The following is a 23154-nucleotide window of genomic DNA, read 5'->3' on the forward strand; positions in this document are numbered from 1 at the left end:
TATTGGATGAGAGAAAGATGATATTCTGGCTCAACCAGCAAGGAAGATTAAATATGTTTTTTACCCAAATTCCTCACCAGATATTTTTGCAAGAAGCTTGACGCTGTTACTCTTGGAAAGCTACAGACAACTGTTTACCATGTGATCGCCATCTGTAGGTTGATGTCGGTGGACCTCAACTCCTCCAACTCAAAAAGAGGATCTGCAGATCAGCTTATTCCTGGGTGGAAATATGGGTTGTGGTGAATAGGGAAAAAAGTCGCTTTATCCGATAGCTAGATGCAAGCAAGACCAGGTCTTTCCCATCCCATGATTATAGACACATTGTGGTAAATGAACATGTGGTCATTGGTAGCCACCCCTCAGCTCTTTAAGTTATGTGCACCATATGGACTCTGAAATATTTCCAAGCTTTCTGATGGCCACCAACTTGGATGGTTTCAAAAGAGGATTAGACAAATTCATGTAGGGCTAGCAACGCTGCCTAGCCATTATGACTATGTACTACCTTCAACATTGGAATCAGTATGACTCTGTGTGCCAGTTGGTATGACTCACAAATGGGGAGAGTGCTGTTTCACTCAGGTATTGTTTGTAGGCTTCCCATGGGCATCTGGCTGGCCAATGAGAGAACAGAATGCTGGACTAGATGGGCCTTTGGGTGCAGGGCTTTTCTTACATTCTTATAGATATGGACAGAGCTTGGAAAAGTTACTTTTTTGAACTACAACTTGCATCAGCCCAATCCAGTGGCAATGCTGGCTGGGACTGATGGGAGTTGTTCAAAAAAAGTAACTTTTCCAAGCTCTGGATATGGAGGTGAATGGAGGAAGCCCCAGTACCTTAAAAATGCAAGATATTAGGAACTCTTTCTAGAAACGATCTATGCCACTCACCATGAAACTATAAAACCAACCAGGTGTGCTTCTTTTATGCTTTTTGCATCATTTATGCTGTTAAAATGGAGGAGAATTCAGGGTAAGGCTGACTCCAAGTTTGATTCCCTCATTGCAATGCAATGCATTATATTATACATTGCTTGAAAAAAATGTGTACATTATTTAGAACAGCAGACAAACATCATTTTATTAGTAGAAATTAGCACTAAAATGCTGAAGAATTTTCAGGAGGACTTTTAAAAAGCACACACTCATTTCTGCAGAAATATGGAGAGCTGAATTTAAGGCTAGAAAAATCAGAAAATGAGAGAACCAAAACTGACAAATCCTTCCATCCCTAAAAAGGAGTGGCAAAGCTCCAGTGAGTGCCAGCTTCTTGGCAGCCACCTTTTTATTTTTCCCACAATGTCCTGGACATTGGTCTGGGGCATCAATGTGAAAAAATAGTGGATGCTCATTGCCCTGGGGAAGGTGAGGTTAGAAGGTGAGGTTTTCCATGGCCAGAGCTTGGAAAAGTTACTTTTTTGAACTACAACTCCCATCAGCCCCAGCCAGCATGGCCTGTGGCACCTCAACAGCTGCCTGAGGATACCATTTGCTGACACCAGGGTTGTTCACGACATACTCCAACCCATGATACCACAATACCTATCGGAACGCCTCTCCTGATATGAACCTGCTCGTACACTATGCTCCACATCGAAGGCCCTCCTCTGAGTTCCGTCTCATAGCGAGGCTCGGAGGACGGTGACAAGATCTAGGGCCTTCTCAGTGGTGGCCCCCGAACTGTGGAACAGTCTCCCCGAAGAGGTGCGTATGGCGCCGACATTGCTCTCCTTTCGGCGCCAGGTTAAGACTTGCCTCTTTGCTATGGCGTTTTAATATGTAACTCGTTTTAGTTTTAAATTTTGTTGTAATTGTTTTTGATTTATTGTTTTATATATGTTTATCCTGTATTTATTATGAGATCTGAGATGTTTTGTATTTTTACATTCTGTTGTTCACCGCCCAAGGAGCTAATGCTAGTCGGGCGGTATATAAATCTAATAAAATAAATAAAATAAAATAAATGATAGATGTCCACATATATTATTATCCAATATAATAGTTGCCTTTGCCAGCTCAGTCAGAGAAAGTCAGAGAATCTTCTAGGCAGCAGAATCTTAATTTACCGTCTTCTTGGCATGATACCAGGTGCAGGCCCTTATAGCTAGCTCTAAGACAGAGAGGTTTCCTGGAGATAGAGAAGGAAGTTCTATGGACCACAGCCACTCCTCCCCACCTTACTGCACTGAATATCCAGGTGGGTAAAGCTGGATCATGTCAACTCACCCACCCAGGTCTTGGTAAGACACGCCAGATCTAAACCCTCATCCATGATCAAATCATGGATGGTTGTGCTTTTATTGTGTACTAATCTGGCATTAAACAACAGCACACACAGGCCAGTGGGCACAGCAGGTGAACAACCAGGAACCCAACCATGAGGGGAGCACGAGAAAGGAACAAGGCCATAGATAGCCTTGCAATCTTTCAAGTTAACTTATCACCTCCCCATGGCTATACCTCCCTCTGCCCATCACCACTGAAACTGGGGTGGCATCATCCATGTCCCTCCTTCCTAAGACTCCTCCTAAAGACATGGTATAAACAACAACAGCCCACTGGTGGCATAACAATAACAATAATAACATATACTGCATGCTATTTTATATTTTGTATAATCCAAATACAGGAGGGTTCAAATATCCCTCCTCCACCTGCTTTGAAAGATATGCAGTCACAGCCACTCCACTGTAGTAAGACTTGGTGCTCCATTGCAATCTCTTTGCAACTTAGGGTCATCAGAAAACTGGACTTGCTTGCTTATAGGGTAGCCAGACTAATGAGGTGTGAATGCAAATCATTTTGTTCAGCTAGCAGAGGACAAGAAGGTTGTAAGCATCCAGAAGTCCATCCAAGGCTAAGTGTCTAAAATGTCCATGTATTTTGATGATCTCAAAATCCTGCCCTTGAAACCTTACCAAAAAGGCTTCCTCCTGGTGAGAGACAATGTCATAGAGTCTTGTCATTTAGTGCGCCAGGAGAAAAGGAATCCCACCTAATGTGAAACATCTCACACTTCCTTCAACCAAAAAAGCCTTGTCTGCTAGTTGTTCCTGTAACTTTTTAGGGCCATAAATGTGTCAATTGTTTAAAATATGTGAATGTTCTGATAAATGTACAGTATATGGGAGATAAGTTAACTTGTAAAGGGGTTGGGTTCATGAACTGTGTTGTTATATCACCCATTGTTTTGCTCTCATGAATAATGGATTATTTTCCTTCCTGCACATATATTTCCATCAGATATGAGTGAAATTGGGATCAGGTGGTTTTCGGTGGGAGGGTGGGGGAAGATGCTAAGTACTTTATCATACAAAATCTGATGTTTCAATAGGAGCACAACAGCAGTGTTCAGACTGAACAGCATAAAATGAAGCTTTGTGATGGGCATAACAGAATTATGACTATGCATAGGGGCCCACAATTCCACTTGTTGTGCTAGCCATAGCAAGTATTGCATTAACCTCCGGCAAGCACAGAATCATAGAACTGGAAGGGACCTTGGATGTCATCTAGTCTAACTCCCTGTTCAGTGCAGGGTACAACTAGAACATCCCTGAGAGAGTATTTTGGCATTATGATTGCTTTGTTGTTCTTCTTTAGCTTTACTCTGATTTTCAGTATGACCAGTTCATGATCTGTACCACAGTCTGCTCCTGGTCTTGTTTTCACAGAAAGTATGGAACTTCTCCATCTTCTGCTACCAATTATATAATCAATTTGATTCCTGTATTGACCATTTGGTGATGTCCACGTGTACAGTTGTCTTTCTCCAGCTTCATTTCTATCTCCTAAACTCCATTTTCCCACAGTTCCTAGTTCTTCTCTGTTCCGCTTTTGCATTCCAGTCCCCCATGATCATCAGCACATCTTGTTTTGGTGTGCAATCAATTTCTTCCTGTACTTCTGCATAAAATCTCTCCAATTCCTCTTCTTCTGTGTTTGCTGTCGGAGCATAGACTTGGATGATGGTTATGTTAATAGGTTTCCCATTTAATCTTATTGATATAACTCGCTCAGACCTTGCATTATAGCTCCTAATTGCTTTTGCTACATCACTTCTCACTATTAAAGCAACCACGTTTCTTCTTAATTTCTCATTTCCTGCATAAAATATTTTGTCGCCTGGGACTTCCCGGAAGGAGTGCTGGCTGGTAGTTGTCTCTGAGTGAGCTCTATCTCAGAGGAAGCTTATTTCAGTTAAAAGCCAGTCAAAAGGAATTTTTGACTGGCGTAAATGTTCTCAAAGATAAAAGGGGAACCGAAGAGATTATCCACGGAACTTCGTTGAGCGGTAGATTGCTAGATTTGATCAGGAATCCCCCTGAGATAAGAAAGCATATCTAGCTGCGGAAGACGGAGTCTGGATTTCTAACAAGCTGTGCTGAAAGTAAGCGAGATGTTTTTTCTTTCTCTTTTAAAAACGTTTTTAATGAGCTAGCCTCCTTCTGTCTAAATCTTATCTATTGACTTAAATTACTATCGTAAAAGAGACTTGTTTACGAACCTGCAACTCAGAAATTTGGGTGAGTCACACTTTTTTCGCTTTATATAAAGTTAAGGAAGAAGGGAGCAATTCAAAGAACCTGTTTTATTTTTTTTATGACAAAAATCTGGCTTAAATCTGGAATTACAAAGATTAAAACGGATAAGAGGCAACTTATTAGATAAGATGATTTGATTATTTGAAGGAAATATATCTGAGACTATTTTTTATTCCTTTTTATTTTGGATTATTATTATTTTTTTGAACGAATCTGCTGTTCGTGTATGTTACTAACTGCTGGATGCTGAGAACTGGATTTGTTTTACATTCCTGAATGTGCTGGAGATAAAAACCTTGTTGGTTAAGATCATATTAACAGGACTGGAATATTAACTCTTTTGTAGCTGGGAGAAAAAAAGAAACAGTTTGCCTCTAAGTTTGGGAACATTGGCCAATAATAGAAAAGGTTTTTTTTTTTCAAGAATGACAGCCAGGAAAGCAGCCAAAGTTTTAGAGTGAAGAGGTTCAACTGATACACAGGAAGGGATAGACATGTTCCAGAAAATTATGGAGGGGTTTAATGATTTTAAACAAGAGATGAAACAAGAGATGAAACAGGACAGACAACAATTTAAAGATGAATTTCGCAATATGAAAAAGGATTTTAAAGATTTACAAGATCATATCAAAACAGAAGTGGGTGAGATTAAAAATAACATTGGGCAATTAACACAGGATGTAAAAAATGTTAAAGATAAGGTGCAAACCTTAGAGAATAGAATAGATATTACAAATGTGGAATTGGAAAAAAATTTGGACTATATTGCTGTTATGGAACTCAGAGATAAAGAATATTGCTTGAGATTCCGTGCAATTCCTGAGGAAACAGGTGAAGATATCAGAGAGAAAATTGTTAATGCCTTGGTAAAATCCTTGGATTGGAACGAAGATCGGATGGAATTTGAAATAGATAAAGTTTATAGAATTAATTCCAGATATGCAACAATGAAAAAAATCCCAAGAGATGTGCTTGTTTATTTTCTAAAAAAGAGGACCAGAGATATGGTTTTGCAACATCATTTTAACAATGTCTTCAAAATTGACGGTAAAGAAATACAGGTGATGAAGGAAATTCCTATTAGACTTCTACGTAAGAGAAAAGAATACGCTTTCTTCACAGAAAAACTTAAACAATGTAAAATTCAATTTAGATGTCCCGGAGGGAGTGATTTTTACATTTAGACAACAGAAGTATCGATTAAATACTGTTCAAAAAGCAAGGGATTTCTTGAGAAAAGCTTCAAAAGACATGGAAGAAGATAAACTCAAAGATATGGACATAATTCCTGGGAAACAAAGTCAACAGAAAAAGGTAGAGGAAGAAAAGGATGATGATGAAACAAAGGGAGCAACAGGTACAGATTTTTCTAAAATACATGCTTAAAAATGGATTACAAATATCTAACTTGGAATATAAATGGAGCTAATTCGTCGCAGAAGAGAAGGAAAGTATTTCATTATTTGAAAAAATTAAAATTGGATATAATTTGTTTACAAGAAACTCACATTAAGAAGAAAGACTCTAAATATTTAATCTGTAAAAATTTGGGTGAAGAATTTATTTCGGTAGGATCCAAAAAAAAAAATGGTGTGGTTCTTTATATTAACTCACAATTGTCTCCTAAATTGATATTATTGGATGATAGTGGCAGATTTGTGGGAGTTGAAATTACCATACAGGGTACAAAAATCTTGATAGTGGGCATTTATGCTCCCAATGAAGATAAAACAAGGTTTTATACTGGACTTATGGAAAAATTATCAGAGTTTGCATATGATCATTGGTGTGTCATGTGTGATTGGAATGGGGTAATTTCACCAAAAATGGATAGACTTTCTGAGAAAAATATTAAAGAGACACAGGGCAAATTGGCGAAGATCTGCTTTGAATTGATGGAAAATTTAGAATTGGTGGATGCTTGGAGATATATAAATGACAATGCAAAGGAATTTACTTACTTCTCAGAAAGACATAAAACATTTTCGAGGATTGATATGATTTGGATGTCTAAAAACTTAATGAAAGACATTTCCAAGATGGATGTATTACCAAAAACTTTTTCGGATCACAATCCAGTGATATTGACTTTAAAAAAAAAAATCTTGGATTTAGATGGAGACTAGATGAATCTTTATTACAGAATGATAAAATAGTGCAGGAATGTAAGAAGAAATTAAAAGAGTTTTTTGAACACAATTTACATAAAGGAACAGAAGAAAATATTGTTTGGGATACAAGTAAAGCATTTATGAGGGGATATTTTATTAAATGTAATTCTGAATTAAAAAAGAAGAAACAACAGAAAATGCAATTAATTTTGGAAGAAATAAAACAAAAAGAGGAAGAATTGAAAAAGAATCCAACTAAAGCTTCTACTGTAAATCAAATTAAAATGTTACAGAAACAAGTGTCAATGCTGACAGTTAGAGAAATTGAAAGGAAATTAAACTTTGCTAAACAAAGGACTTTTGAATTTGCAAATAAACCGGGGAAATTGCTAGCATATAAATTAAGAAAAGAACGACAAAAAAATCTTATTTTAAAGATACAAGAAGGAGATGAGATGTTGACAGACAATGTAAAAATCCAAAGGGTTTTCCATCAATATTATTCAACTTTGTATAAGTGTCAGGAAATTCCCTCTGAAAAAATAGAAGAGTATATATCTAAACAGAATTTGCCTAAAATTACAGATTTTCAGAGACAAGCTATTAATGGTCCTATTACATCAAGAGAAATATCTGAGGCTATAAGTAAAATTAAATTAGGAAAGGCACCAGGACCGGATGGACTATCAGCAATGTATTACAAATGCTTGGAGGAGGAACTTTTATTACCTTTACAGTATACAATGAATTCTATTTTACAAGAGGGGAAGATACCGGATAGTTGGAAAAATGCCAATATAACATTCATACCTAAAGAGTAGCAGGATCTAACCAAAACAAAAAATTATCGGCCAATATCTTTATTGAATAATGACTACAAAATTTTTACAATGATTTTGGCTGAAAGAATGAAAATAATATTGCAACAATTTATTCAGGAAGATCAAGCGGGGTTTTTACCTAAAAGACAATTACGTGATAACGTCAGGAATGTTTTGAATGTGTTGGAATATCTAGAACAACGAAATGACATACAAGCAGCTTTGATTTTCTTGGATGCTGAGAAAGCATTTGATAATTTGAATTGGAAATTTATGTTTAAGGTTCTAGAGCAAATGGACTTTGGAGATAATTTTATAAAATGGATCAGATCGATTTATACATCACAGAAGGCACAGATAATTGTCAATGGGGATTTAACGGACTCATGTGAAATACAAAAGGGCACAAGACAGGGATATCCATTGTCCCCTCTTTTATTTATTCTGGTTCTAGAAGTGCTGCTTAGAGACATAAGGCAAGACAAAAGGATTTCGGGAATAAAGATAAAAAAAGAGGAATATAAATTGAGAGCATTTGCTGATGACTTGATAATTGTATTAGAAAATCCCTTGGAAGGAATCAAAGTATTGATGGATAAATTAGAAGAATTTGGACCATTAGCAGGATTTAAGATCAATAATCAAAAAACGAAGATGTTGGTGAAAAATTTATCTTTAAGAGATCAAAAAGAGTTAATGGAGAAGATAGATTTTAAAATAGAAGAAAAGATGAAATATTTAGGTATCATTATGACAAATAAAAATTCAAAGTTGTTTCATAATAATTATGAAAAATTATGGACAGAGATTAAGAAAGATTTGTTAAAATGGGATAAATTACAGTTATTAATGGGTAGAATATCTGTAATAAAAATGAATGTATTGCCGAGAATGATGTTTCTGTTTCAAACAATACCTGTCATATCCTCTGATTTACCTTTTAAACAATGGCAAAAAGATATTTCTAAATTTGTTTGGCAGGGGAAAAAACCAAGAGTTAAATTTAAATTATTACAAGATGCCAAAGAAAGAGGAGGACTGGGATTACCAAATTTGAGACTTTATTTTGCTGCTTGTTGCTTAATCTGGATAAAGGAATGGATTGTATTGAGGAATAAAAGATTATTGGATTTGGAGGGTCACAACCTGAAGTGGGGATGGCATGGATATCTATGGTATGATAAAGTAAAAGTTAATGTGGATTTTAATAATCATTTTATAAGACGTTTTATAAGACATTTTATAACCACTATGCGTTTCAAGTCAAGAAGCATTTTATAGAAGAGAAATTGCTGGAAAAGAGAAATGGTTAACTTACCAAGAACTATTAGAAAATGTGCATGGAGAATATATAATGAAAGAGAGAGAACAACTAATAAAGGAAGGATATAGTTCACAATGGTTTGCCTATTTACAATTGTTAGAAAGATACAAAATGGACAAGAAAATGTATGGGTTTGAAATAAATAAATCTGATTTTGAAATAGGTTTGTGTACAAATGATGAATGTATAATTGCAAAAATGTATAAATTTTTATTGAAAATGGACATGGAAGAAGAACAAGTAAAAGAGTGTATGGTTAAGTGGGCAAAAAATTTTGGTTATAATTTACAAATGGATCGATGGGAAAATATGTGGAAAAAAGGTTTGAAATTTACATTATGTTATAATCTTAAAGAAAATTTTTATAAAATGATGTATCGTTGGTATATGACTCCAGAAAAGTTGTCAAAAATGTATAGTAATGTTTCTAATGTATGTTGGAAATGTAAACAACAAGAAGGATCTTTTTATCATATGTGGTGGTTGTGTAAACAGGCAAAATTATTTTGGGCACAGATAGGTAGGATGATGCAACAAATCTTAAAGATAAATATTCAGTCAAAGCCAGATTTTTTTTTATTGGGTTTTATGGATAAACAAAAGGAAAAGAAATATGGAAGAATAATATTATATATGATCACAGCAGCAAGATTATTATATGCACAAAAGTGGAAAATGGAATCGATACCAACAATGGAAGAATGGCTATTGAAATTAATGGACTTAGTTGAGATGGACAAATTGACATGCCTTCTTAGAGAAAAAACGACAGATACATTTCTTAAGGAATGGAAGCCTCTTTTGGACTTTTTGTTGAAAGAAAAAATGAAATGATGATAATGGGATTTGACGATTAATCAAGATAGACTATGGAAAAAAGTGAATTTCGTATGTTTTAGGAGACAGGTTTGATATATATTATATACTTATAGCTGATCTGTAACAAATCGGAAGTCAAGTTCTTTTTTTATTATTTTATCTTTGTTGTATTGTTTTTGTTGTATTTGTTTTATAAAAATTTGAATAATAAAAATTATTATAAAAAAATATTTTGTCGCCTGATTGAAAATGTCCCATTCCCATCCATTTTAATTCACTCACACCAATTATTGTAATGTTGATACATTTCATTTCTTGCTTGACAATTTCTAACTTTCCCTGGTTCATACTTCTCACATTCCATGTTCCTATTGTGTGTGTCATACAACTCTGGACTCTCCTTTCGCATCTGTGCGCATCAGCCTCTGGGCTCCCTTTCGGCGTTGACCTATTGACATCATTAGTCACAGTGCTTCTCATACTTGTCCTTGTTCTTCCCCAGTAGCTCATTGAGTACCTTCTGACCTGGGGGTCTCATCTTCCAGCACTCTCATGTTGCATGTTGTATACTCTGTTCATAGGGTTTTCATGGTAAGAGGTATTCAGAGGTGGTTTACCATTGCCTTCCTCTGTTTGGATGCATCTTAGTCTGGTGTCTCAGCTTTGGCCATTCTGCCTTGGGTGCCCCTTCTAGGAGTCTAGCCTCTTGGTCTAGACTCCTGATAGCATTGTTTTCAGCTTCTTGAACACTCTCAACCCCTCTCACCACATTAAGGTGTGCATCCTAGAGTGGGCTCCAAGCAGCAGCATACTAAAAAAAAAAAAATCAAACTCCCAATTCAATTACCCTTCCGCTGAACTGCCTTCATTTTCCATGCGGGATTCCACTTCTATATCTATTAGTTTTGAAAAGGCAACCAAATCCCTCTCTGGAACAGACAACAGCTATGCACCTTGCCAGATCTAGCAGTTCATAATGTTTGTATTATTGAAATATTGGCCTTGGAGTCTAAAATCGCAAATGGAATTAGCTGCATCCAGGGAGGTACTCTTTTCCAGTGACTTTCAGCAGTTAACCGCTGCTAAAAATACTTTCCTTCCATGCATATTGTTTCAGGCAAAATATTGAGGGTAAATGTAATATCATGAAGGAATCAGCTCTTCCTAGATCCTTCCAATGAACAAACACATCAAATTTTAACTTTTGAGAAGTTACATATGTTACGTGTAAAGCCTACCCCTCCCATATGATTAGATTCTATGCAATGATATATCAAATATTGAATACATTGTAAATCTATATCTATAGAGAGAGATCCTGTGATCAAAGAGCAGGATTTTGTCTATGTTTGGATACAGTTGGACACCATTTTGAATCAAGATGGCAGACTGAATCTTTCAAAGCTGCACTGATATTTTTTTTGTATCCTAGAATTCCTGAGCAATGCAGGGGATTTATTGTCGTTATAGTCAACAATAAACCATAGCAGGAAAGAGCAGAAAACAACATGATTTAAAACAATGGGTTGGTTGAGATATAAAGCTAAACCATAGTTTAGCATTATGTATACAAGCCACAGTGACTCATATGCTCCTGTCATTTTTTTGTGACAGAGAAAGAAACCAAAGTTCCCTGTTACAATATCATTTGGGAAACTCTAGTTAGTCCATCCAGGGTAGGGAAATTGTGGCCTTCCTGATGTTGCAGGACTTCAACTCCCATCATCCCCAGAAAACATGGCCAGTGGACAGGAATGGCCAGAGCTGAAGACCAGTATCATCTGGAAGGTCATAGCTTCCCTACACCTGGTTTAGTTCAAACGTGCCAGATCAAAATGTGGTTTATGATTCTGGCTGGCTCACTAACAGGAGTTTAAACTAAGTGGATTTCTGTTAGTTTGGGCATAACAGGGAACTCTCATTAGTTAAATCCAGAATCTCCTCTTCTGAGACACACCGGAGGGGAAGGGAAATTTGCACTTAACACTTTATTTATATATTTATTTCCCACCCTTCCTCCCAGTAGGAGTCCACAGTTTCACATTATGTCTAAGTCCTTCCAATATCCTGGGCCCAGACTATGTAGGGGCTTAAAGGCATTTTGAATCAGATCTAGGAACAATTGAGAGGCCAAAGAAAATGGCAAAATGCTGGGGTTTATATGCTCCATGTGACAGGTCTCAGTAAGGACACTCTGCAGCATTTTTGTCCACCTGAACTTTTCAAACTCTCTTTGGGACCCATATAGACTCTATTGCCTCTGCAGTGGGCCATCAGAGCTGCATATCAGAGCTTGTGTTATCCTACACTGTCCAATGCATTTTCCTGTCACGTATTCCAAAAATCCCAATCTTTTAGGAAGTGGGTTTGTTGTGTGAGACCTCCCAGTCAATTATACTTGTGTGAGCTATGTGATTGAATCCCTCCTGAAAAGAGTGGCAGTCTGGAAGTGCCCCAAGTTTCTGACAATCAGGGGCCCAAGGCCCTGGGAGTGAATGGAAAAATGAGGAGGCAAAGACAACTTCCTTGCCTATTTAGCTAATCCTCTTTTTCAAAGTTCAGCATAGAACTAAATGAAAATGGGAGGCTGGTTTCATAACAGCTTTTGTCAGAATCTCCTTTCAGCTACTTCTGGAAGATCAATGCAACAAGGCGTGATAAACTATTTGGTTCTTAGAATGATCCCTGATTGGCAAGGATTGTCCATGTGACCAATACAGGAAGCATTACCCTCACTTTCAATAGGCTTCATTTGTCGTTAGTGACATCAGCACATAGGTGAATATTTTTATCCACTAATGTAGTGTTTTGACATAACCTTAGCCAAGACATGATCCCTGATTGTCTGGCATCCTTTGAAGATAAATCAAAAGAGAGAGAATTTTTTTACTGAGACAGCAGTGGAGGGAAAAATTATGAACAGTTATGACAATTACAAAAAAGTAAAATCTCTGGCTTATAGAAATGTTTTTCTTGCTAAATTGCTTTGAGATGTTTAATATGACCTGATTCATAAATGGAATGAAATAAATTGAATGAAATAATATTATATCACTACTTTTGAGGCAAAAATGAAACCAGGCAATCTATAGGTCTACCTGTTGTCAATTCATTGCCAACTTACCCATAGCTTCAACAATGCTACATTGCAAGGTCTTCTTCAACTGTTCATTGGTATATACTGTCTGCTCTGGAAAGTTGATATTAGAAAACCAATTCATATAAAGAGAGCATATATGATTGCTTTATTCTGCAGTTTATTCTGCCAGTCACACTAAAAAAATAATTCCAGTTTCTCTCCTCTAGTAATTGGGATGTGGGAATATTAAAACCTAACTACCTTTGTAACAAACTATATGCAGCACACACACACACACATGCCTGCACGCGCACACACACAAACACAAAATCAGAAAGTAAACACATACAGTAAGTTCAAAATTCAGCTGCAAGGAAGCCCAAAATCAGTTGCAAAACTGAAATTTGTCCTAATTAAATGGTTGAATAGAAAGAGCCTGTCTTGATATGTAAAGTGTTTTGTACACTAGCAAGCTAAACATCTGTGGGAAGGTGTCCTGGGCTGGAAATGACAGGAATCAAGAAGCACTCAGTAACATTCTCTCTCTCTCTCTCTCTCTCTCTCTCATTATACACTGTAAGTTTAAACACAAGGACAGCAGCCTATACACTCCGGCAAGGAAGAGTCTTGTCTCACCCACCACTCCAGCAACAAGTGAAAGCAAACAAGCAGGAGATTCATATAATTTTGTTTTAGGAAATACAGGGATGGGGAAACTTTAGGGCTGGGGGGCAAATGTGGAACATAAGAATAGCCTGCTGGATCAGGTCAATGTTCCATCTAGTTGAGCATCCTGTTCTCACAGTGGCCAACCAGATGCCCATGGGAAGCCTGCAAGCATGACGTTAGCACAAGAGCACTTTCCCCTCCTGCAGTGTCCTTCAACTAGTATTTGGAAGCATACCACCTCCGACTAGAAAGGCAGAGCATAGCCATCATGGCTAGTAACCACTGAAAGCCATATCCTTCATAAATTTGTCTAATCCTGTTTTAAAGCCATCCAAGTTGGTGGCCATCATTGCCTCTTGTAGGAATAAATTCCATGTTTTAACTATGCATTGTATGTGGTACATTTTTGGTTTCCACCAAGAAGCATGCTTTTGGCCTTCTTCATAAATGTATGTGTCATGTTCTCTAACTCCAACAAGGATTGGTCCTATAGGAGGTCTTGTTAACTAGGGATGGGGAACAATTTTTTTTTATTTCTATGTATTTAACAGAATTTGTATATTGCTTAACTGTAAATAAATCCTCTAAGTGGTTTACAAAAAAATATAAAATGTACATTAAAATAGTTTATAAAGGTTAAAACAAGTTTTTTAAAAAATAAAGAGTTAAAAATATCCAACTTAAGTTAAAATAACAGATTAAAATATATTCCATGGGAAATTCGATGTGGTTTACATTTAAAGGCATAATTTAGACATTCTGAAAATCACATAATTTGCACTTTCTGAAACATGGCCAACCTTTGAAACGTTTCTGTGCAATTTTGCCTAATCTAATGCATTTTTGTATGTTACTTTCACTAATATATGCATTGCATGCAATATTTGCCCTAGAATGTACATTTTTTACACATTACTTGGCTTAAGAATTGCACTGCAAAATTTGGAGAAGTGTGAATTTTGAAGGATGGCTTTGTTTCACTTCATTCATTCATTTGCTTAATTTATATACTGCTTCATATTTCAACAGAAATCTCCAAGCAGTTTACAAATCCCAACAAAAAGGAATTAATGCAAGAATCAAGATAAGAAATAGAATACAAATCCCACCTTCAAAACCAAACAATGCTAGTACTGCTACGAGCAATAATAAAAGTCCATATTTTAAGCAACAAAATGAAATAAATATATTTTAAACAAAAAGTACATGCAAAAAACCCACATGATACAATGTTGCTTTTCCAAGCTCTGTGGGCAGAGAGTTTTAACTGATCCAAACTGGGTGGAAGCTGAGAAGTAGAGTCAAGCAGGGATAGCCAATGCGGTGCCCCCAGATGCCGCTAGACTGCAACTCCCATCAGCTTTAGCCAGCATGGCCAATGTTGAAGGAAGATTAGAGTTGCAGTCCAAGCAATTTTTCATAATGCATTTTTCTGCTATTTTCACTAATATGTGCATTTATGTGCACACTACCTGGCTGGAGAACGGCATTACAAAATTCAAAGAAGTGTGAATTTCGAAGGATGGCTGTGTTTCAGTTTGTGTATTGTTTTGAAAAGTGTGGATTCAGTAAGTTCACCTTTAAATGCAAACTGGGTTGAATTTCTCCCCTATCCCTACATAGAAGTAAATCTCCATTGTGCTGACTGGGATTAACACCTAATTTAGTGTGCCTAGGATTCTATCACTTAAAGATGTCCCCTCCCCCAAAGATAAAAGGAAATGAAGCAATGAGCAAATAAGCACCAGTTTTTCCTATCGGTACTTCCCACTCTTTGAGATTCAGGAAATCAGGTTGTTAGGAGGCAAGAAAAATAATTCTGCCTTTCTCGGCAGAAATAAATGAGTCCAACCTTGTGTTCAACAAAGCCAAAGGAATTAGAAAAAACAAGTATTTTTGTCACCTAGCCAAATAAAATAGGAACTCTTGATAAATTCCTATTATGTCCTTGTGCCTTTCTAATCAAGCACTTCAACTATTCTTGGCTCCTGTTGATGCTAATTAACTCCTGCTTCAATAACTTGCATTGCACCATGAAGAAAGCAATGCATTTCTTGTTCTTTATTACTGGTGTTAATATCACAGTATGGTTAAACCTGCTATACAGCCGCTACAATCAAAATTAGATGGCTGTTCATTAAGCTGAAATGAATTAGATTATTTTAGATGTGTCGTACATCTCTTGGGAATGTCTTCTGTTGAAATGATCTGTGGGAGAAAATTGAAGAATGATTACATGCTATAGGGCAAAGATACACTCTGTAAGGCTCTTAGGGGAAAGTCTCATTTTACTACATCCATATTATGTTGCTAATACATTGACGTGAGATGTGGTGTTAAATTATGTTAAATTATGGCCATCTCTATTCAAAGTAAAAACATACAAATTTGGGCTGTTCACTGGATTCGTCCAAAGCCCCAACTGAATCAGATCCATTTGGAGGGATCTGGGCTTGGGCAGGGTTGGGTCAAGACAGCCCCAGATTGTCCTGGACAGAGATGTGAAGGACTGAAAAATGGAAAATTTCAGGAAAAAAGCTCAGGGTTTTCCAAAGCTTTGTTTTGTTTTTCCAGAAAATTGAAAAATATTAGACTATGGCATATAAAAGGGCATAGAAGCTTGCTTCATACGATGATAGATATGAAGAATCAGAACAAAACTCAGAAAATGGAACTGCCTAATCCTCTGTATTATTAATTGAATCTTGTTCTCCCCTCTTTCTATTGAAATGAGTGCATTATATCTGGCAGACACGGTGATGGACTGGAGGAGACATAATCCTTTTCAAAAGAAAAAAGAAAAAAATCTCTTTTTTTTAGTACAATGTTGATGGCTTCTCAGTGTGATGCAGTAGTTAAGGTTTGAATCCCCACATAGCCATGAAGCTCAGTGGGTGACCTTGGGCCAGTCACTGCCTCTCAGCCTCATGAAAACCCTATTCATAGGGTTGCCATAAGTCGGAATCGACTTGAGGGCAGTACACATTCTTATTGCTTTTTTATTTTCTATTTTCTTTTTTTCTTTTTAGTTTCTCATAAACTTCCAAAGCAAAAGAGATCCTAGGTTCTTTACAATTCAACAGCTTGTAGCTGCCTTTGTAACATTTTTTTTAAGTAAATTCAAATTGTAATTATTGTCTGAATAAACTGTACTTTTCATATACTAAACATGATAATTTAATGGCAAACCAAGTTATACATAATACATTTTATGTTCCTAAAGGAACAAAGTGACTTTCAATCTGTAAAGGACACTTACAGATATTACAGAATAACTATCACACATTTTTCTATTTCCCCCCAAATTTCCATTTTCCCCCCTGAAAAACCTCGGAAAAAATATTCCCCATGGCTTCAAAATTTCAGAAGGATTACACGTCTGTTTTACTATCCTGTCAACAAACACTGAAGTGTTTAGCTATTTTTAGTTTAGAAAATAAAGATGATTAAACTATGGATGTGAAGGTGTGCAGATTTAATACTAGGGTTCAAGACCACTCCTAGCCCTGTAACTTGAGATTGTTTTCCCAGGAAATACCAGGGTTTATACCTGAGGCCTTGTGCTTTACCAGGGAACGTGACCCATCCCAAAGACCCATCCCAAAAACTGAGGGTGGCCAATTAAGTTGATTTAATTAAGAATGCAGCGGCACGTCTGATTGCAGGCAGCCACCGTAGAGATCACATCACTCCTGTGTTGAAGGAGTTGCATTGGTTACCGGTTGTGTACTGAACCCAATTCAAGGTGTTGGTTTTAACCTTTAAAACCCTATACGGTTGTGGCCCAGCCTATCTGAAGGAGCGCCTCCAGCATCGACAGGGATGCCGCTCAACAAGATCGACCTCAGAGGGCCTTCTCTGGATCCCACCAGTCAAAATAGCTAGGCTGGTGAGGACTCGAGAGAGGGCCTTCTCAATAGTGGCCCCCACCCTCTGGAACTCTCTCCCAGGTGATATACGCCATGCCCCGTCTATAATGAGCTTCCGCAGGACCCTGAAGACTTGGCTTTTTAGGCGGGTGTTTGATATGGGCTAGTTTTTTACTGTTTTACTGTTTTCAAATTTTAATTGTTTTATATACTGTTTTATCTTGTTCGTCGCCCAGAGTGGCTGGACATCCAGCCAGATGGGCGACTAACAAATTTAATAATAAATAAATAAATAAAAATAAATTTGCAGTAGATTAGGAAAGAGAAAGCAAAGTATTGTTTTGTGTAATACAAAATTAATTTACAGAGCTCATTGTCACATGATATTTGTAAGAAATGGCCACCAGCTTAGATGGTGCAATAAAAGTAGACATCAGAGATGATGACTCTACTGCTGTCTCTTAAGCATGATAGTTAAATGGTACCTTCATAGAATCATAGAATCATTTAGAATTATAGCATAGTAGAATTAGAAGGGGCCTATAAGGCCATCAAGTCCATCCCCTTGCTGTCAATGCAGGAATCCAACTTAAAGCATATCTGACAGGTGGCTGTCTAGCTGCCTCTAGAATGACTCCTGAGGTCATTGGCTCCACTGTCGCACTGCTCTAACAGTTAAGAAGTTTTTCCTGATGTTCAGCCAAAATCTGGCTTCCTGCAACTTGAGCCCACTATTCCATGTCCTGCACTCTGGGATGATCGAGAACAGATCCTGGCTGTCCTTTGAGTGGCAACCTTTCAAGTACTTCAAGAGTGCAATCGTATCTCCCCTCAGTCTTCTCTTCTCAAGGCTAAATATGCCCAGTTTTTTCAGTCTCTCCTCACAGGTCTTTGTTTCCAGTCCCTTGATCATCCTTGTTGCCCTCCTCTGAACCTGTTCCAGTTTGTCAGCATCCTTCTTAAAGTGTGGTGTCCAGAGCTGGACACAGTACTTGAGATGAGGCCTAACCAGTGCCAAATAGAGGGGAACTAGTACTTCACATGGTTTGGAAATGATACTTCATGTTCAGATGTTGGAGACAAACAGTTAGGGAGGACTGCTACCTTCATGGCTTGCTTGTAAACTCCCTGAAGGTATCTAACCATTGTTGAAAATAATTCTAGATGAACTAGATGGGCCCTGAGTCTGATCCAGTGGGGCAGTTCTTAACACCTGTTCAGCATGGCCAGTTGGCAATATGGGTACCATGAAAAGAAAGTTGTGCCATTTTTTTTAACAAACAACAACAATTTCTTGGGGATGGGGGCACATTGTGTCACATCATTCCCAAGGCATTCTGGGAAGTGCAGATGCCAGGAAGAGGTTCAAGGCTCTCTCCACATCTCCCTGCTGTCAGCACCTCTCCTTCCACAATTTGATAACTTTGTTGCTCCCACCCCTGTAAAAAAGCAGCATAAAAGTGGCCCTTGTTTTCATTGAGGGGTGGGGGGACATTTTCAGGAAATGGGGAGGAAGATTTTGGCTCGGCCTTAGGGGAAAAATGCAACCTGTGTAAATCAACTCTTACCTAAATATCACTCTTGTACTGGATCTTGGAGGGAAAAGGGTACTTTGTTTCTAGTGTAATGAAAACAATAATGCACTGTATAAATGAGAGGCACAGGCACATGGGTCAATGCTCACAGCATCCAACACCCATTCTAAAGGAAAGGGAAATCAAAGGTTTAAATAGGTGTACTCCAAAATGTATGTTCTTTGGCGCTGTCTCTCCCCCAGTTGCTTCTGTCATGATATAAAACAGCTGAACTGAAAAGACGATGTATATTTTTGAAATAAGATTACTTTAATAAATAAATGTTTGTCGACCACTTTTCAAGTATGTGTCTCTGAGTTCATTTGAGAAAAAAAGGTTTTCAAGTGAAGGGGCAATGGAGAACAACTCCATCCCCATGGTCTAAACATTTCATGCTAGTGGTTAAAATAAATACTTCTTGGATTCGAATGTCTAACTTTCCTAGGAGTACCCAGCTTAAAACCTCAGGGAATTTTATATACTACATGTTGTCAGTATTTTAATCATCCTCAGCTGTCAAAACGCTTGTAACCCGCCACTTCTATTTAAAATGTGTCTTCTAGGCATAAAATAATTAAAGGTACAGGACCATAAGGTAGGTTTAGAGTCACTGCAGTGTGACAAAACCCTACATATGAAAGGCATTATTCCAGGAAGTTTTAAATATAAATTTTGTTTTGTCAGGAGGCTGCAGGGCACACATTTTCTATACTGTCAAGCTTGATAGTAACAATATTTATGTTTCAAATAAAAAGATTAAATTGCAATCTTATGTGTTTCTGCTTTTAACGTGGATTTAACCGATGTATCATAGTGTTTCACATCTGGGTGTCAACCAAACTCTGTGTGTGTGTGTGTATGTGTGTGTGTTTTGCTGACACCATTTTTGCTTTTCATTGTAACATTAAGTCTCACACTGTCAGTCCCTGAATTGAAATAATGAGGCCAGGCCATAACACGGTTGTGGGGGTGAGTTATTTTGTCGTTTCATTTCATTTTGATTTGTTTTTGCTTCACGTCACTGTGCTTTCCTGAAAAACTCTAAATCACAGCAAGGAAGCATTTGAAAACAGTTTTTAATTCCTTTTAGTATTCTCGTTGGGTTTTTTTTAATGAGTTCAACAATTTATGTGAGATCAGCCCTGGAACACTGCTTTAAATAGTCTCACTGACACTGACATCACATTGGAGGTATTATTTGGTGGGCTTGAAGCTGAACAACTGAACACTTTTAGCTGCAAGATTTGATCTAGATTTAGAGAGAGGGAGAGTGGTGGTTTTTTATTTTTAAAAAATGGGTACAATATAGCCAAAATTAAGCACATTGCCTCTGATTCAGCAGTGTGCTCATGTGTGAGCCAGAGATGCATATTCAGAAGAGACATAGCTAGGAATGGGCAAATCCAGGGCCAGTACTAGGCATGGCTGGGCCCTTGGGCATCAGCCTGCACCAGGCCTACAGTACCATAAGGACAAACACCCCCACTGGATATAGGTAGTGTGGGGCTTAAATACCTACTTTCCACATCAGCTCATCTATGCACATGCCTGCCATCACCCAAGATGGCAGCAGAAGTGTCAACCCCTTTGGAATGCCCCTGCTTCCATCTTGGCTCATACTGATGTGCTGTAGCAACAGATAGGTGGGGTGGCTTATTTAAGCCCTGTGCTATATCGGGTGGGGGTCCAAGCTCTGGCTTGGCGATCCATGGTAGCGTCAGGTTGCCGAGTCCTGCAACCTGATGCTGCCACGTCCAATGCTACCGTAGATTGCCAAGCAGGAGTATCACTGTCGCACCCTAAGGGGCCTCAGGGGCCCTCAGTCAGGGCTCATCCTGGCCTCCCACTGGCGCTGACCCTGGGCAAATCTGTCAGTTTCAGTTTCTCTCTGTTTCTCATTTTTTCATTCTTCAGTTCTCCATATTTCCACATTTCCCTTAATGTACACATTTTTGCAAGAGTTCTGCAATATAATGCGTTTCTGTATGCTATTTTCACGAATACATGCATTTATATACATACTTTACTTTAGTATATGAATTTTTGTCCACATTATTTGGCTGGACAACTGCACTGTAAAATTCAGAGACGTGCAAATTTTGAAGGACAGCTGTGTTTTGGTACATGCGTTATTTCAGAAAATAAGAATTGGGTAAGTTTGCCTTTAATTGCAATCAGTTTCTCCCCTATCCTTAGCCATCAGGGGATGCACCAGAGCAAAGCAGGCCCCTACTCCCCTGCATGCTTAAGTATACCTGGTCACGCCACCTCTCATGTTGCTGCATCAGCGTGCATGCCTGCCATCACCCAAGATGGTAAGCAGGCACGCACAGCACTCTGAAGCTGCAATACAAGAGGAGGTGCAACCAGACCTATTTAAGTATGCATTGATTGCACACACATGGGGGAGTGGTGTTGCCTGGGAGAGTGGAGCTTGTGCACTGTGATCTGCGCCACTGTTCAGTTGCTATTTGCGATCACGCACCATGACTTGATGCTGGTGGGGATTGCAGAGTGGGAGCTCCATCATTCCAACCCCAGCTGCAGAGGCCCTCAGCCAGTGCCTGACATGTCTGCCCATTGGTGCCGGGCCTGTTGGACATAGCTCATTGGCAGAGAGGCAACTGCCTGAAGAAAGCCCTGAGTTCAATCCAGAGCAGGAAAGCAGAGAGCCAAGCAGACATTTTTCAGAAGACTTTTTTTTCTCTTAGGAAAGACTTTGTCTCACACCTCTACAGTATCCTCTGAATATTCTCCACCCTTTTCACCTGAAATACTTGAAAGACCACCTGACTCTGTATATACTTGTAAGATCACTTTGGGAAAAATGTTACTCATGGCACAGAAAATCACATGCCACTGACTGAACAAACTTTTTTTGCCCTTGTCTTTTCCCTCTGCCACTGTTGTGAATCAACACCTATTTGTAGTTCCAGACTTCTTGTGAAGACATATCCTTTTTACCCAGGCTTTCCCTGACACAGAAGATTGAACCCTGTTATTTCTTAATTCTTGGATTTTTTTTTTAACGTGTTCTTTTTTTTAACCTGTTTTTATAATAAGGTTTTATTGTTTGAATGATTTTTGTGTTGATGAAGCTGGTTTCTGTTGCTAGTGTTACCACGGGCCAGAATTCCTGAGTCTAAGGCAGCTCCCTACGTATTTATGAATCTGTATCATTTGCATAACCCCACCTTAGAAGAGCCCTGCTAGATCAGGCCAAAGGCCCATCTAGTCGAGCATTCAGCTCTGGCATTGGTCAACCTGATGCCCATGGGAAGCCCACAAGCAGAACCTGAGTTCAAGAGCACTCACCCCAACTGCAATTCCCTGTATTTCCGAGAAGCATACTGCCTCCAATAGGGGAGGTAGAACCTAGCTATCATGGCTAGTAGCCACTTCCTCATCTGAACAAGGCTTAGGGAACCTCGGGAACTTCTTTCATTATCTTGATGGCCCCATATTTATACACATTGCTGTAGAAATTTCTCTTCTCTTTCCCATGGCTGGTGATTGACAGGTAAATCACATGCAGATAGGAATATATTTATCTAATGATGTCATAAGTATTTGAATAATAATATTAAGGATGACATTGTAGGGTGGAGAAATGAAAGATGCCCTAGCAAATTACTGAAATGAACCCAGATGGTTAAATCAATTTATATGCAAATTGCAAAGTTCCACAGAAAGACGTTAAAATATGAGTACTGTGAACCACCACATGGTAAGATACATTATGGCATAGTTTTTGCTGAGATGGTAAAACTATGTTTGGGATGTAACTTTTCAGTTTGGTGAGGGCTCATGTGAACATATGGCCATTAAAAGTACTACTAAGCAATAACAGGAACTGGCGCCTGAGTTTGCTTGCTTCCTCTCCCCTCCTCTCCTCTCCTCATCCCCTTTTCCTTTTGTGTTGTGCCTTTTAGGCTGTGCACTTGTGGGTAAGGGCTGTTGTAATTGGTCTTATGTAAGCTGCTCTTTTTTAGTCTTTTTGGCTGAAGAGTGGTATAAAGATGCTTTAAATAAATGAATTATAAATAAACATTTCTGTAAACATATTTTAATCCTTGCACATAGCAAACTAGCATATCAAGGAGAAGTCTAAGCGAAAACCCTGACATCTGGTTTTCTAACTTAGAGATAATCAGATGATCCTCCACCAGCAGTCTCTAAACTGGTTTAGCACCTCATTGAGGACTAGGCATTTGGGCTTCCATTTCTGAAATTATTTTTGTTTGCTTGAACAAACAGATACTGAATTCTTGGTCAGTCCGTTCACAGGCTTCCGTTTGATCAAGGCTGTAAGACACGTTTATAATAATAATAATAATAA

Source organism: Rhineura floridana, chromosome 13 (assembly GCF_030035675.1).
Source record: "Rhineura floridana isolate rRhiFlo1 chromosome 13, rRhiFlo1.hap2, whole genome shotgun sequence".
Lineage (NCBI taxonomy): Eukaryota > Metazoa > Chordata > Lepidosauria > Squamata > Rhineuridae > Rhineura > Rhineura floridana.